At 49.3% G+C, this 17784-nt stretch overlaps 1 protein-coding gene across 2 annotated transcripts in view; it reads right to left on the bottom strand.

Moving 5' to 3' along the window:
- The window catches only part of LOC144510060 (phytanoyl-CoA hydroxylase-interacting protein-like), an 84550-nt gene extending 70435 nt beyond the window's left edge, over positions 1 to 14115 (bottom strand). The window contains exon 1 of one of the 2 annotated variants that reach the window (XM_078239287.1): positions 14051 to 14115. The gene's annotated coding sequence lies outside the window, so the exon portion shown is untranslated. The remainder of the gene's footprint in view (positions 1 to 14050) is intronic. The other variant, XM_078239289.1, reaches the window with a different exon arrangement.
- Between the last annotated feature and the right edge of the window lie 3669 nt (positions 14116 to 17784).

Raw genomic sequence — 17784 nt, forward strand, 5'->3', positions numbered from 1 at the left:
ACAAGGCACAAGTCAGGAGTGTGATGGAATACTCCCCACTTGCCTGGATGGGTGCAGCTCCAACAACACTCGAGAAGCTCGACACCATCCAGGACAAAGCAGCCCCACTTGATTGGCACCCCATCCACAAACATTCACTCCCTCCACCACCGACGCTCAGTAGCAGCAGTGTGGACCGTTTACAAGATGCACTGCAACAATTCACCAAAGATCTTTAGGCAGCACCTTCCAAACCCACGACCGCTCCCATCTAGAAGGACAGGGACGAAGTGGAAAGGGTCGAGAGCTTCAGGTTTTTAGATGTCCAGACCACCAACAACCTGTCCTGGTCCCTCCATGCAGATGCTACGTCTCTACTTTCTCAGGAGACTGAGGAAATTTGGCATGTCCGCTGCAATTTCTACAACTTCTGAGAAAGTAGAGGAGTTGGTGGACTTTCTTAACTATAGCGTCTGCACGGAGGTTGTGATGATCTGGACACATAAAAATTTTACCCTGGGGGTTGTCAGAATCTACTAAGCGCTGCCTGAGCATGCGGTGGAGGCATATTAAATGAGGTATTCAAAAGGATATTTGATAACTAAAGAAGAGAGAAAACTTCCGGGACGACAGGGGGAGTAGGACTAGGTAAGTTCCTGTGGCAGTGAGCTGGCACTGACATGATGGGCCAAATGGCCTCCTGTAACCCTTCTGTACATGAAAAGACATTGTACCATTGTGCATGTCCCTGGTGTCAGGGTTTGCAGGGGATCCTTAGCCTATAGCTAAATGGAAACCACCCGTCAGAGTTTTCTCAATGCCTTCTGGAGTGGGTTCGGAGTTTTAATCATTCCCAGGCCTCGGCTGGCTTGCTTCCTACCTCCCTACGCCAGGAAGTGAACCCATCTGGTGTAACACATAATGCTGGTTTTCTCAACAATTTTTGGATACAGCATATGAATAATTTGAAACATGTGTTGGTGTAGCTTATTCGGGAAGAACAGGTGACTTTGGGGTCATTTGATTCTCAAAGCTCTCCATCACTTTGGGGTTTTCCCACAATGTCTGATCTGTTGCCTTTTTTCATTCTTTCATGAGATGAGGGCGTCGCTGTCCAGGCCAGCATTTGTTCCTATCCTTAATTAAGAAGTTGGTGGTGAGCCGCCATCTTGAACTCGCTGCAGTCCGTGTGGTGTAGGTACACCCACAGTGCTGTTAGGGAGGGAGTTCCAAGATTCTGGCCCAGCGACAGTGAAGGAACGGCCAATGTATTTCCAAGTCAGGATGGCGATTGGCTCGGAGGGGAACTTGCAGGTGGTGGTGTTCCCCATGTGTCTGCTGCCCTTGTCCTTCTAGATGGTAGAGGTCGTGGGTTTGGGAGGTGCTGTTGAAGAAGCCTTGGCGAGTTGCTGCTCTGCATCTTGTAGTTGGGGTGCCAAACAAGCAGGACTGTTTTGTCCTGGAAGACGTTGAGTTTCTTGAGTGTTGTTGGAGCCACACTCATCCAGGCAAGTGGAGAGTATTCCATCACGCTCCTAAATTTTTAAAAATTCATTCGTGGGACATGGCCGTCGCTGGCTGGCCAACATTTATTGCCCATCCCTAGTTGCCCCTTGAGAAGGTGGTGGTGAGCCGCCATCTTGAATCGCTGCAGTGCTGTGGGTTGACCCACAATGCCGTGAGGGAGGGAATTCCAGGATTTTGACCCAGCGACTGCGAAGGAACGGCGATATATTTCCAAGTCAGGATGGTGAGTGTTTTGGAGGGGAACTTGCAGGTGGTGGTGTTCCCCATGTATCTGCTGCCCTTGTCCTTTTAGATGGAAGTGGTTGTGGGTTTGGAAGGTGCTGTCTAAGGATCTTTGGTGAATTGCTGCAGTGCATCTTGTAGATGGTACACACTTGTTTCTTGGAGATGGTAGACAGACTATTTGGGAATCAGAGAGTTTGAGAGTTACTCTCCGCAGGATTCCCAGCCTCTGACCTGCTCTGGTAGCCACAGTGTTTGTTTGGCTGCTTCAGTTCAATTTCTGGGCAATGGTGACCCCTAGATGGTGGGAGATTCAGCAATGGTAATACCATTGAATGTCAAGGGGAGGAGTTTAGATACTCTCTTTGAGAGGGTCTTACCAGGCAATTGTGTGGTGTGAATGTCACTTGCCACTCATCAGCCCAAGCCTGAAAGTTGTCTTGCTGCACACGGGCATGGATCATTTTAGTATCTGAGGAGTTATAGAGTCATAGCATCCCTATGATGCAGAAGAATGCAATTCGGTCCATCGAGCCTGCACCCACCACAATCCACCCAGGCCCTTCCCCCATAACCCCATGCATTTACCCTAGCTCATCCCCCTGACACTAAGGGCCAGTTGAGCATGGCCAATCAACCTAACCCACACATCTTTGGACACTAAGGGACAATTTAGCATGGCCAATCAACCTAACTCACACATCTTTGGACACTAAGGTGCAATTTAGCATGGCCAATTCACCTAACCTGCGCATCTTTGGACACTAAGGGACAATTTAGCATGGCCAATCCAAGTAACCCACACATCTTTGGACACTAAGGGGCAATTTAGCATGGCCAATCCAAGTAACCCACACATCTTTGGACACTAAGGTGCAATTTAGCATGGCCAATCCACCTAACCTGCACATCTTTGGGACACTAAGGGGCAATTTAGCATGGCCAATCCACCTAACCTGCACATCTTTGGGACACTAAGGGGCAATTTACCACGGCCAATCCACACAACCTGCACATCTTTGGTCACTAAGAGGCAATTCAGCATGGAAAATCCACCCAACCTGCACATCTTTGGACTGTGGGAGGAAACCGGAGCACCCGGAGGAAACCCACTAAGACACGGAGAGAGTGTGCAAACTCCACACAGTGACCCGAGCCGGGATTCGAACCCGGGTCCCTGGCGCTGTGAGGCAGCAGTGCTAACCACTGTGCCACCGTGCCGCGCCGGTTGAGAATTGGGTTGAGAGCAGTGCACAGGGTGGAGTCTGCTTGAAAGGCTGTGGTTGTATTGTACCAGAGATCAGAGACTGGGCAAAGTCGAGAGCATCTCCCAGCCTGGCTAGAAGTGCCAGCCAAGAGTTCGGCTTCTCAGCCAGTTATATTTTTAATCCTTTTGAGAGAACGGGCAAGAGGCCCAGATTCCTCAAAACATTGAGATTGTGGAGTAAATTATAAATGGTCCAGGATGCTAAGAAACCCAAGCAGTGCCACCTAACAGTCACGAACCTAAAGTGACACATCAAGGCTGTACATAATGTCAAAAACCTGCAAAACATACGCAGTCAAATTAATCTCTATATTGTAATAATACTTCTTTAAACAGAGGAATACTGTTTATTCTTTCACTAAAGCATAGAATCCCGACAAGTGCAGAAGGAGGCCATTCAGCCCATCGAGTCTGCCCCGACCACAATCCCACCGAGCCCCTTTCCCCATAACCCCATGTATTTACCCTAGCTAGTCCCCCTGACACTAAGGGGCAATTTAGCATGGCCAATCCACCTAACCCACACATCTTTGGACACTAAAGAGCAATTTAGTATGGCCAATCCACCTAACCTGCACATCTTTGGACACTAAAGAGCAATTTAGTATGGCCAATCCACCTAACCTACACATCTTTGGGACACTAAGAGGCAATTTAGCATGGCCAATCCACCTAACCTACACATCTTTGGGACACTAAGGGGCAATTTAGCATGGCCAATCCACCTAACCTACACATCTTTGGACACTAAGGGGCAATTTAGCATGGCCAATCCACCTAACCTACACATCTTTGGACACTAAGAGGCAATTTTGCATGGCCAGTCCACCTGACCTACACATCTTTGGACACTAAGGGGCAATTTAGCATGGCCAATCCACCTAACCTACACATCTTTGGACACTAAGGGGCAATTTAGCATGGCCAATCCACCTAACCTACACATCTTTGGACACTAAGAGGCAATTTAGCATGGCCAATCCACCTAACCTACCCATCTTTGGACACTAAGGGGCAATTTAGCATGGCCAATCCACCTAACCTACACATCTTTGGACACTAAGGGGCAATTTAGCATGGCCAATCCACCTAACCTACACATCTTTGGACACTAAGGGGCAATTTAGCATGGCCAATCCACCTAACCTACACATCTTTGGACACTAATGGGCAATTTAGCTTGGCCAATCTACCTAACCTACACATCTTTGGACACTAAGGGGCAATTTAGCACGGCCAATCCACCTAACCTACACATCTTTGGACACTAAGGGGCAATTTAGCACGGCCAATCCACCTAACCTACACATCTTTGGACACTAAGGGGCAATTTAGCACGGCCAATCCACCTAACCTACACATCTTTGGACACTAAGGGGCAATTTAGCATGGCCAATCCACCTAACCGACACATCTTTGGGACACTAAGGGGCAATTTAGCATGGCCAATCTACCTAACCCGCACATCTTTGGACTGTGGGAGGAAACTGGAGCACCCGGAGGAAACCCACGCAGACACAGGGAGAACGTGCAGACTCCGACACAGACAGTGGCCCGAGGCCGGGAATCGAAACTGGGTCCCTTGGCGCTGTGGGGCAGCAGTGCTAATGCACTGTGTGGGGCGGCACTCGAACAGAATCAGACCTTCTCACTCTGGAAAAAAAAGCTTCATAAGTCTGTCACTGTGTAAAAACAGGCTGAGGAAAATAAATACAAATTTGCTGAAAAGTCTGGCCTCGTGACTTGTTCGTAGTCACAGAATCTGAAAGTCTAATGAGGGACTGTTTTCTCCGGAGCTGAAGAGGCAGATTTCTAATCTGATGGGCGCAACGTTATTCGAGATTTAAACACTCTATTTCCTCTGAACCTGTCTGTTTTAATTTCAGCATCTATTATCGAAGGAAACACCTTCTTATCAATCTCGTTCAGTCATTCCGTAGCAACATTATATCTGAGTTTGTGCATAGAGTCATAGAGGTTTACAGCATGGAAACAGGCCCTTCGGCCCAACTTGTCCATGCCGCCCCTGTTTTTTAAACCCCAAAGCTAGTCCCAATTGCCCACATTTGGTCCATATCCCTCTATACCCATCGTACCCATGTAACTGTCTAACTGCTTTTTAAAAGACAACATTGTACCCGCCTCTATGACCACCTCTGGCAGCTCGTTCCAGACACTCACCACCCTCTGTGTGAAAAAATTCCCCTTCTGGACCCTTTTGTATCTCTCCCCTCTCACCTTAAACCTGTGCCCTCTAGTTTTAGACTCCCCTACCTTTGGGAAAAGGTGCAGTTGGAGTTGAAAAAGCTCTGTGTAAAAGCTCTGGAGGGTGCAAACTGTTATCATCTCCAACATCTGGGGTCGGTTCTGACGTATGATGTATGTCTGATGATCCACAAAGGGACTTGGGAGTCCTTGTTCAAGATTCTCTTAAGATTAACGTGCAGGTTCAGTTGGCAGTTAGGAAGGCAAATGCAATGTTAGCATTCATGTCGAAAGGGCTAGAATACAAGAGCAGGGATGTACTTTTGAGGCTGTATAAGGCTCTGGTCAGACCCCATTTGGAGTATTGTGAGCAGTTTTGGGCCCCGTATCATAAGGCCATAAGACATAGGAGCAGAATTAGGCCACTCGGCCCATTGAGTCTGCTCCACCATTCAATCTCCTCTGGACACTTTCCAAGGCCAGCACGTCCTTCCTCAGATACGGGGCCCAAAACTGCTCGCAATCTTGAACAAGGACCCCCAAGTCCCTTTGTGTTTCTGATTTCCTAAGCATTTCCCCATTTAGAAAAGTATCCAGATTTAGAGTATCTAAGGAAGGATGTGGCTGCCTTGGAAAGGGTCCAGAGGAGGTTCACAAGAATGATCCCTGGAATGAAGAGCTTGTTGTATGAGGAACGGTTGAGGACTCTGGGTCTGTACTCGTTGGAGTTTAGAAGGATGAGGGGGGAGAATCTTATTGAAACTTACAGGATACTGCGAGGCCTGGATAGAGTGGACGTGGAGAGGATGTTTCCACTAGTAGGAAAAACTGGAACCAGAGGGCACAACCTCAGGCTAAAGGGACGATCCTTTAAAACAGAGATGAGGAGGAATTTCTTCAGCCAGAGAGTGGTGAATCTGTGGAACTCTTTGCCGCAGAAGGCTGTGGAGGCCGGGTCATTGAGTGTCTTTAAGACAGAGATAGATAGGTTTTTGATTAATAAGGGGAGCAGGGGTTATGGGGAAAAGGCAGGAGAATGGGGATGAGAACAATATCAGCCATGATTGAATGGCGGAGCAGACTCGATGGGCTGAGTGGCCTAATTCTGCTCCTATGTCTTATGGTCTTATTCTTTGAATTCACCTGACAGCTTTTCTGAAATCTTTCCATTCAAATCTAACTAATCTTCCTTTTTAGCCAAAAGAACTGTCTTTGGAGTAATAAGTCATATCAATTGAATCATCGATGAAGTACTCATCCTCCTTTAGCTGTTCACCTTTCACTCCCGTCATTCCGTGACTAAGTGGGGAGGGCAGGAGACTCCCTCCAACTCCAGTCCATCGGCCCTCCGAGTGTGGCTGTAACTAACTTGAGGGAGGGTTGTGAGATTGGTGCGCAGTGGGGCAGCACGGTAGTACAGTGGTTAGCACTGCTGCTTCACAGCTCCAGGGACCTGGGTTCGATTCCCGGCTTGGGTCACTGTCTGTGTGGAGTTTGCACATTCTTCTCGTGTCTGCGTGGGTTTCCTCCGGGTGCTCCGGTTTCCTCCCACAGTCCAAAGATGTGCAGGTTAGGTTGATTGGCCATGCTAAAATTGTCCATTAGTGTCCTGAGATGTGTAGGTCAGAGGGATTAGTGGGTGGGATATGGGGATAGGGCCTGGGTGGGATTGTGGTCGGTGCAGACTCGATGGGCCAAATGGCCTCTTTCTGTACTGTAGGGTTTCTATGATTCTATGATTTCTATGACTGTTAAAAGCCCTCAGGGATGGGCAATAAATTCTGGCCCAGCCAGCGACTCCCACATCCTATAAATAAATAAAATAAATGACGGAAATTGGGCTGGCGTTTGGAGAGGTCAGGGTAAGAAGCAGAGGAGGTGAAACTCTTCGAATAGGGTTCTGAAAGTGCGGAAAGAGGAGTCAGGGGCAAAGTCGCACTATTTAGTAATTCATTAATTTTTGGAATCAGTTCAAACAATCTTTTTCTCACACCAAGAGGAAGATTTTGGGATGTCTCCCATCAGTACTGAGGGAGTGCTGCACTGTCAGAGGGTCAGTACTGAGGGAGTGCTGCACTGTCAGAGGGTCAGTACTGAGGGAGTGCTGCACTGTCAGAGGGTCAGTACTGAGGGAGTGCTGAACTGTCAGAGGGTCAGTACTGAGGGAGTGCTGCACTGTCAGAGGGTCAGTACTGAGGGAGTGCCGCACTGTCAGAGGGACAGTACTGAGGGAGTGCTGCACTGTCAGAGGGTCAGTACTGAGGGAGTGCCGCACTGTCAGAGGGTCAGTACTGAGGGAGTGCTGCACTGTCAGAGGGTCAGTACTGAGGGAGTGCCGCACTGTCACAGGGTCAGCACTGAGGGAGTGCTGCACTGTCAGAGGGTCAGTACTGAGGGAGTGCTGCACTGTCAGAGAGTCAGTACTGAGGGAGTGCTGCACTGTCAGAGGGTCAGTACTGAGGGAGTGCTGCACTGTCAGAGGGTCAGTACTGACGGAGTGTTGCATTGTCAGGGGGTCAGTACTGAGGGAGCGCTGCACTGTCAGAGGGTCAGTACTGAGAGTGTGCCGCACTGTCAGAGGGTCAGCACTGAGGGAGTGCTGCACTGTCAGAGGGTCAGTATTGAGGGAGCGCTGCACTGTCAGAGGCTCAGTACTGAGGGAGTGTTGCACTGTCAGAGGGTCAGTGCTGAGGGAGAGCTGCACTGTCAGAGGGTCAGTACTGAGGGAGTGCCGCACTGTCAGAGGGTCAGTACTGAGGGAGTGCTACACTGTCAGAGGGTCAGTACTGAGGGAGTGCTGCACTGTCAGAGGGTCAGTACTGAGGGAGTGCTGCACTGTGAGAGGGTCAGTACTGAGGGAGTGCTGCATTGTCAGGGGGTCAGTACTGAGGGAGTGCTGCACTGTCAGAGGGTCAGTACTGAGGGAGTGCCGCACTGTCACAGGGTCAGTACTGAGGGAGTGCTGCACTGTCAGAGGGTCAGTACTGAGGGAGTGCTGCACTGTCAGAGGGTCAGTACTGAGGGAGTGCTGCACTGTGAGAGGGTCAGTACTGAGGGAGTGCTGCACTGCCAGAGGGTCAGTACTGAGAGAGTGCTGCACTGCCAGAGGGTCAGTACTGAGAGAGTGCTGCACTGCCAGAGAGTCAGTACTGAGGGAGTGCTGCACTGTCAGAGGGTCAGTACTGAGGGAGTGCTGCACTGTCAGAGGGTCAGTGCTGAGGGAGTGCTGCACTGCCAGAGGGTCAGTACTGAGGGAGTGTTGCATTGTCAGGGGGTCAGTACTGAGGGAGTGCCGCACTGTCAGAGGGTCAGTACTGAGGGATGCTGCACTGTCAGAGATACACACTGAGGGAGTGCCGCGTTGGAAGCGCTATCTTTTGGATGAGATATTAATCGAGACTCTCACATCTGGATTTTAAAGGTCCTGGCGCTGTGAGGCAGCAGTGCTAACCCACTGTGCTACCGTGCCACCCACTTAAAGGATGGGAATGGGGACAAGGTGATGACCTGCCAGACTGAGAATGTGTTCAGGGAGCTCGTCACCCTAACACACAGACTGTTCAGTGGTGAAATGTAGCCCCACACTGGCGGGGGCAATTGTACTGTGTAATAGCTGAACCCCTTCTGAGATCACGCACGTTGCAAGTGGAGATGATGTGATCATTAATCTCACACTCTTGAGACTCGTGATCATTTAGTGTTCCTGTTCTACAAGTTGCGATGTTCATCAAGGTGAAAAGTGGGGGTAAAAATATAACTCGCTCTTTCACACCCTCTGTACGGCGATACACGCACCGAGTGAGGTGCAGTTGCCGCTGCAGAAGGATCGGTGAGCTGATTTTGTTGGCTATGTCTCGAGAGGAAATGAGGCCAGGAGAAGTCCCCGCTGGTCTTCAAATAGGGCCATGGGATCGGTTAACAGGAGGCAATGGCCTAGTGGTGTTATCGCCAAACTATTCATCCAGAAACTCAGCTCATGTTCTGGGGACCCGGGTTCGAATCCCACCACGGCAGATGGTGAGATTTGAATTCAATAAAAAATATCTGGAATTAAGAATCTACTGATGACCCATTGTCGGAAAAACCCATCTGGTTCACTAAGGACCTTTAGGGAAGGAAATCTACCATCCTTACTGGCCTACATGTGACTCCAGAGCCGCAGCAATGTGGTTGACTCTCAACTGCCCTCCCAAGGGCAACTAGGGATGGGCAATAAATGCTGGCCAGCCAGCGACGCCCATGTCCCAGGAATGAATTCTAAAAAAATTACCACACTTGGCATGATGGGATCTTCCCTGAAGGACGGTACATCTGGCACTCCTTCAGAACTGCACTGAAGTGTCAACCTTGATGATGGTATTTTTCATTCATGGGACATGGGCGTCGCTGGCTGGGCCAGCATTTATTGCCCATCCCTAGTTGCCCGAGGGCAGTTGAGAGTCAACCCCATTGCTGTGGCTCTGGCATGACATGACATGCAAGGGGACTAGCTAGGGTAAATGCATGGGGCTATCGGGATAGGGCCTGGGTGAGATTGTGGTCGGTGCAGACTTGATGGGCCGAAAAGCCTCCTTCTGCACTGTAGGATTCTATGATTCATCCTCGATAGAGGACTTAGGAGCGTGGATATCATAGAAATCATCATAGAAATCATAGAAACCCTACAGTGCAGAAGGAGGCCATTCGGCCCATCGAGTCTGCACCGACCACAATCTCACCCAGACCCTATCCCGATAGCCCCATGGCGAGGATACCTCCTCTTTTGGGGGCTAACTGGACCTAGGAGACACCATTTCAGAATAAGTGGTCTTCCTGTAAAGACAGCAATGAGAATTTTTTTCTCTCACGGGGTCGTTAGTCTATGGAGATCTCTTCCCCACATTGCAGTAGAGCTCTACTGAATTTTCAAAAATTTATTTTTGGTAGACTTTCGAGATGTCCTGCGGGCGCTAAATAGATGCAAGTCTTTGACATTCACCCTTGGGAATGTTGCAGTGCGAGCTTCCGTCGATGTGGGAAGAGTGCGTTCTGCCGAACCAGTATTTATTATGACGGAAAGGACATATCGATCACACAATGTCAAACCACAGGGTCTGTCCATGACACGGTGATAATGTTGCAACCAAGTCACTTTTTACAAAGGTTAAATCCTACACTGCTGATTTACCAAGACGTTGGGGACTGTTGAACAGTGACTATAACAGCATTAAGCACAGGAGCCAGTGGTCTTGAAGTCAAAAGCAAGGCTTTCACAAGAGGATTCACCGCACCCTGTAGATTTCACCAATTCTGAATGGAAGTACAAACCATTAAACCTTTCCACTAACGCAGCAAATACCAGCAAGAATCAATCAACAACTAACTTGAGAGCATGTGTAAAGTTAAAGTAAAGTTTATTTATTAGTCACAAGTAGGCTTACGTTTACACTGCAATGAAGTTACTGTGAAAATCCCCTAGTTGCCACACTCCGGCGCCTGTTCGGGGTTACACTGAGGGAGAATTTAGCACCTAACCCGCACATCTTTGGACCGTGGGAGGGAATTTAGCACCTAACCAGCACGTCTTTCGGACTGTGGGAGGAAACCGGAGCACCCGGAGGAAACCCACGCAGACACGGGGAGAACGTGCAGACTCCACACAGACAGTGACCCAAGCTGGGAATCGAACCCGGGTCCCTGGCGCCGTGAGGCAGCAGTGCTAACCCACTGCGCCACCGTGCCGCCCCACTAAGTTGCGAGTGTGCTGAGCCTTGCAAGCAGTCTGCATGGTACGGCGCAGGCCCAGTTCTGGGTTGAAGAAAAACGTTTTTTTTTTATACTGGTGACAATAACGCTACAAGGGACACTGCCAGAGAGTAGTTGATGATCCCGTTTGTAATAACTCCAGGACTCGGCTGTAAAGGAAAGTAGAGTAATACAAAAACCGCAAGCCTGTGGTGAACACAGCACGGTGGCACAGTGGGTTAGCACTGCTGCCTCACAGTGCCAAGGACCCGGTTCGATTCCCGGCTTGGGTCACTGTCTGTATGAAGTCTGCGCGTTCTCCCCCCGTGTCTGCATGGGTTTCCTCCGGATGCTCCGGTTTCTTAGAATCTTAGAAACCCTACAGCACAGAAAGAGGCCATTCAGCCCATCGAGTCTGCACCGACCACAATCTCACTCAGGCCCTATCCCCATCTCCTTACATATTTACCCACTAATCCCTCTAACCTACGCATCCCAGGACACTAAGGGCAATTTTTAGCATGGCCAATCAACCTAACCCGCACATCTTTGGACTGTGGGAGGAAACCGGAACACCCGGAGGAAACCCACGCAGACACGAGGAGAATGTGCAAACTCCACACAGGCAGTGACCCAAGCCAGGAATTCCTCCCACAGTCCAAAAGACGTGCTGGTTAGGGTGCTAAATTCTCCCTCGGTGTAACCCGAACAGGCGCCGGAGTGGGGGATTTTCACAGTAACTTCATTGCGGTGTTAATGTAAGCCTACTTGTGATGCTAATAAATAAACTTAAACTTAAAAAGGAACCATGGACCCGCTCAGGGGCCTGCTTTATACAGGGCTCGGTGCACGAACTGTTGAGTTAATTACTAGTCCTCAAGGAGCTCGTACTCAACGAGTCCTTACACGGAGCTCAAACAGTGATTCTCCCCATGCAAGACATGGGGGAAGAGGGGGTTATCACACTGTTAAAATGCACTGGTGAGGAGTGGGCTTTCCTGCTGAACACATGTCAAGAGAGAACGTTAGCTGAAGCATTAAGGTGGAACATCTAGCATCAAACCAGCAGCATACGTACTGACTGACCATGTTGATCTGCCTATCCTACATTCCTCTGAGCCCTGGTGCCACTGATCTACTAATAATGGCGTGGCCTGTACTGGAAGCGGAAACACGGGGCATTTAAATGTACAGGGAGACCATTTTTGTGGCCGAACAATCTAATTGCAATCAATCTTCTTCCACTGACAGTTCAGTGTAAAGTAAAATAATATTTTACTCTGGGAAGAGCACAAAAAAAGGGCTTTGTTTTTGACCATTGGATGTTTTTGCAAGAATTGTCCGTGGATGGGTTAATAGCAGACAGTGCAGCTGACGTGTGGTGGGGGGGGAGAGTGTCACCTGACCGGGTAAGAACTGTTCTTAATGCTGACTCACGCTACCAGATTATACAACGACTCTCTCACAGGTTAACTCACGCCAAACTCTTGTTAAATCGCCGCACTTCACTTGTTAAACAGTGAAGCACGGTTTCGGCACACTCCCTGAAACACAACCCATCTCGCCCAGAACATCCTGGAGAAACGCCTTGCCCTTTAAGTCATCTTGAGATGCTCACATAGGCATCCCATCTGAGCACCGCAGACAACAGAACACGTCACAAGCCCGTGCAGGTCATGATGCCCTAACTACATTTTTTAAAAATCCTTCTCCCCTTACTCAGTCCGTATCCCTCTATTCCCTCCCTATTCATGTACCCATCCAAATGCCTTTTAAATGTTGCTAATGTGCCTCCTTCCACCACCTCCTCTGGCAGCGCGTTCCAGGCACCCACCACTCTCTGTGTGAAAAACCTCCCCCGCACATCTCCCTTAAACTTTCCCCCTCTCACCTTGAACCTGTGCCCCCTTGTAATTGACACTTCCACCCTGGGGAAAAAGCCTCTGACTATCCACCCTGTCTGTGTCTCTCATAATTTTGTGGTTCTCTTATCAGGTCTCCCCTCAGCCTCTGTCTTTCCAGTGAAAACAATCCCAGTTTATCCAACCTCTCCCCATAGCCGACACCCTCGAGACGAGGCAACATCCTGGTGAACCTTCTTTGCCCTCTCTCCAAAGTTTCCACGTCCTTCTGGTAGTGTGGTGACCAAAACTGCACGCAATACCCCAAATGCGGCCTAACCAAGATTTTATATAGCTGCAACATGACTTCCTAACACTTGTGGCACGGTGGCACAGTGGTTAGCACCGCTGCCTCACGGGACCCGGGTTCAATTCTGGGTTCGGGTCACTGTCTGTGTGGAGTTTGCACGTTCTCCCCCGTGTCTGTGTGGGTTTCCTCCGGGTGCTCCGGTTTCCTCCCACACTCCAAAAGATGTGCAGGTTAGGTGGATTGGCCATGCTAAATTGACCCTAATGTCAGGGGGATTAGCTAGGGTAAATGTGTGGGGTTATGGGGATAGGGTCTGGGTGGGATTGTGGTCGGTGCAGACTCGACGGGCCGAATGGCCTCCTTCTGCACTGTAGGGATTCTATGATTGTACTCAATGACCCGGCTGATGAAGGCAAACATGCTATATGCCTTCTGAATCACCTTAGCAACTTGCGTTGCCACTTTCAGGGAACTGTGGACCTGCATGCCCAGATCCCTCTGATGTGATGTCCTTTTTGTTGATGACTACACAAGGCGCTGTTTCAAATCTGGGCGTGCAGTGTAGCAATTCACTAACACATGCGATAACTCGACTCTCACAAGCAGCCGGCCAAAAACACAAGTAATATGCAAGCCTGGCTCAAAGAAAAGGCATATCTCGAGCACAAGGTCCCTGACCAGAACCTGTCAGCAGTGGATAAGTTCACTTATCTCGACAGCACACTCTCTGAACCGCACATATCGATGAGAAAACACATGCAAGAATTGTCAAAGCGGGTATAGCCCTCTTGGAGACTTTGAAGATCAGGCTGAGAATGACGAGGGGGGGGCTGTGGATTTCGGCATGCAAGTTGGTAACAAAAATGATGTATGCACAGCCGACACCTTCCCCCGCCTCCCCAACCTTTTCGGTCGCGACATGTTATACTCACGTTAGTAATGAGCCTCAAATTTACGAATGCGCGTTTTACTTACCGGTTTAACAAATTGAGCAGGCGTTACTGGCTGTGTTGCGCAGATGCATGGGAGTTTACGACACGCCCACACAGAGTAGACCCTATGCGGTGAATGAGAAAAGTGGCAACCACCAGCGCCTGCCTTTCACTTTTATACTCCGTATTTAAAGGGATTTTTCAAAGCTTCAGAGGTCAACTTATGAGTCATAGAACAGAATCATAGAATCCTACAGTGCAGAAGGAGGCCATTCGGCCCATCGGGTCTGCACCGACCACAATCCTACCCAGGCCCTATCCCCATAACACCAGGCATTCACCCTAGCTAGTCCCCCTGACACTAAGGGGCAATTTAGCATGTCCAATCCATCTAATCCGCACATCGTTGGACTGTGGGAGGAAACCGGAGCACCCGGAGGAAACCCACGCAGACACGGGGAGAATGTGCAAACTCCGCACAGACAGTGACCCAAGCCGGGAATCGAACCCGGGTCCCTGGCGCTGTGAGGCAGCAGTGCTAACCACTGCGCCGCCCTAAATTTTAAATTTTTTGTCCTAGAACTGTGACGGTTTGGTTTTGAGACTCCTGATTTTCTACCCAGATCGGCTAATATGCAATTCCAGCCGCTCTGTCAGTGCAAACATCTTTCCAGCTGGGGGTGCCCCGTGTGGCACACCAGTGAAAGAGGTCATCGGAAAGATAGGCGGCACGGTGGCACAGTGGTTAGCACTGCTGTCCCACGGTGCCAGAGACCCGGGTTCGATTCCGGCTTCAGGTCACTGTCTGTGTGGAGTCTGCACATTCTCCCCCCGTGTCTGCTCTGGATGCTCCGGTTTCCTCCCACAGTCCAAAGATGTGCAGGTTAGGTGGATTGGCCATGCTAAATTAACCCTTAGTGTCCAAAGACGTGCAGGTTAGGTGGATTGGCCATGCTAAATCGCCCCTTAGTGTCAGGGGATTAGCAGGCTAAATATGTGGAGTTATGGGGATAGGGTCTGGGTGGGATTGTGGTCGGTGCAGACTCGATGGGCCGAATGGCCGTCTTCTGCTCTGTAGGGATTCTATGAAAGATGTCAGCTGTTCCTCCGTGGCAGGAGAGAGAAGATTGGAAGCTACGTCACTCAGGATGTTTAAAGAGAATAACTTTGCCCTTTACTTTTAACTCAGGCAGTGTTCACACAGGTCTCTGCTGAGCACTACCGAGGCCAAGCTCCTTACTGGAGTGTACTGCTACAGGACGCAGCACCCATGCCTCTACACCAGATGTTCAATGGTTCAAATGGCACGCTGATAAGTGACAAGTAACATTTATGCCACAAAAATGCAGGGCATAGAGTCAGAGAGGTTTACAGCATGGAAACAGGCCCTTTGGCCCAATTTGTCCATGCCACCCAATTTTTAACCACTAAGCTAGTCCCAATTTCCCGCATTTGGCCCATATCCCTCTATACCCATCGTACCCATGTAACTGTCTAAATGCTTTTTAAAAGACAAAATTGTACCCGCCTCTACTACTGCCTCTGGCAGCTTGTTCCAGACACTCACCACCCTCTGAGCGAAAAAATTGTCCCCTGAACCCTTTTGTATCTCTCCCCTCTCACCTTAAACCTATACCCTCTAGTTTTAGACTCCCCTACCTTTAGGAAAAGATGTTGACTATCTAGCTGATCTATATCCCTCATCATTTCATAGACCTCTCTTAGATCACCCCTAAGCCTCCTACCCTCCAGGGAAAAAAGTCCCAGTCTATCCAGCCTCTCTCCTTATAAAACTCAATCCATCAAGTCCCGGTAGCATCCCAGTAAATCTTTTCTGCACTCTTTCTAGTTTAATAATATCCTTTTGATAATAGGGCGGCCATCTCTGACCAATAATATCCAATGGCATTAACATTTCCAAAGCCACTACCATTTACCAGAAACTTAACTGGACCAGCCGATATAAATAAAAGCCAGCCCAAATATTGGGTATTCTATTGCAAGTGACTCAACTCCTCTCTTACCCAAAGCCTGTCCACCATCTACAAGGCACAGGACTGAGAGGATACTCTCCACTTGCTTGGATGAGTGCGGCTCCAACAACACTCAAGAAATCCAACTCTATCCAGGCCAAAGGCATTCCCTCCACCACTTTAAACATTCATTCCCTCCACACCAGTGCATAGTGGCAGTAGCGCATGCTATCTACAAGACGCACTGCAGCAACTCACCAAGACTCCTTCAACAGCACCTTCCAAACCCACGACCTCCACCATCTAGAAGGACAAGGGTAGCAGACACATGGGAACACCACCAGGTTCCCCTCCAAGCCACTCACCATCCTGACCTGATTTGATTTATTATTGTTACATGTATTGGGATGCAGTGAAAATTATTGTTTCTTGGGTGCTATGTAGACAAAGCATACCATTCATAGAGAAGGAAAGGAGAGGGTGCAGAATGTTACAATCATAGCTAGGGTGTCGAGGAAGATCAACTTAGTGCGAGGTAGGTACATTCAAAAGTCTGACGGCAGCAGGGAAGAAGCTGTTCTTGAGCCGGTTGGTACGTGACCTCAGACTTTTGTATTTTTTTTTGGAACTATATCAGCTTTCCTTCACTGCCAATGGGTCAAAATCCTGGAACCTCCTTCCTAACAGCACCATGGGTGTACCTACCCCACATGTGCAGTGGTTCAAGAAGGCAGCGCATCACTGGGTAGAGATGGGCAATAAATGCCATCCATGCCAGCGTTCGCTGTGTGACAAGAGCGAATTTAAAAACAAGTGTGGCACTGGATCTTTGCTGCCACTCCAATGCAGTAATGAGGGAGCTCTGCACTGTCAGAGGTGCTGTCTTTAGGGTGTGACGGTCAAATAGAGGCCTTATCTGCCCTTGGTAAAAGGTCGCAGTATTTGAAGAGTAATAGGGGGGTTCATGCCAATATTTTTATTTTGCCCAGTGTCCAAGAAGCAGGTGATCTGGTTGTTGCAGTTTCTGGGATCTTGCTGTGCTAAAACTGACTGTTGCATTGTTAGAACACAGACTACATTTCCAAAGTCTGTCATTGAATGTAAAGTGCTTTGGGTTGCCCTGAGGTGGTGAATGTTGCTCTATGCATGCAAATTTCTCTTTCTCTGCACAGTGCTGCACCCGTCCACGGTGATTCGTCGAGTGTTTATACTGTGGTGTGCACTCAGCACTGAAAAAAATGACGTGAGAATGTATCTCATGGTCATTCCCCTAAGTATTCAAAGCCCTGAGTTCTGGAGAGACGGTGATGTGACTATCTTCGGTGCGATTGCACCCGAGTACAAAGTTCGCAAGAAAGGACGGCACGACGGCACAGTGGTTAGCACTGCTGCCTCACAGCGCCGGGGACCCGGGTTCGATTCCCAGCCTCGGGTCACTGTCTGTGTAGAGTCTGCACATTCTCCCTGTGTCTGTGTGGGTTTCCTGCGGGTGCTCCGGTTTCCTTCCACATTCCAAAGATGTGTGGGTTAGGTTGATTGGCCATGCTAAATTGCCCCTTAGTGTCCCAAGATGCGCAGGTTAGGTGGATTGGCCATGCTAAATTGCCCCTTAGTGTCCCAGGATGCGCAGGTTAGGTGGATTGGCCATGCTAAATTGCCCCTTAGTGTCCCAAGATAGGTAGGTTAGGTGTATTGGCCATGCTAAATTGCCCCTTAGTGTCCAAAGATATGTAGGTTAGGTGGATTGGCCATGCTAAATTGCCCCTTAGTGTCCAATGATGAGCGGGTTAGGTGGATTGGCCAT

Source organism: Mustelus asterias, chromosome 22 (genome assembly GCF_964213995.1).
Source record: "Mustelus asterias chromosome 22, sMusAst1.hap1.1, whole genome shotgun sequence".
NCBI lineage: Eukaryota > Metazoa > Chordata > Chondrichthyes > Carcharhiniformes > Triakidae > Mustelus > Mustelus asterias.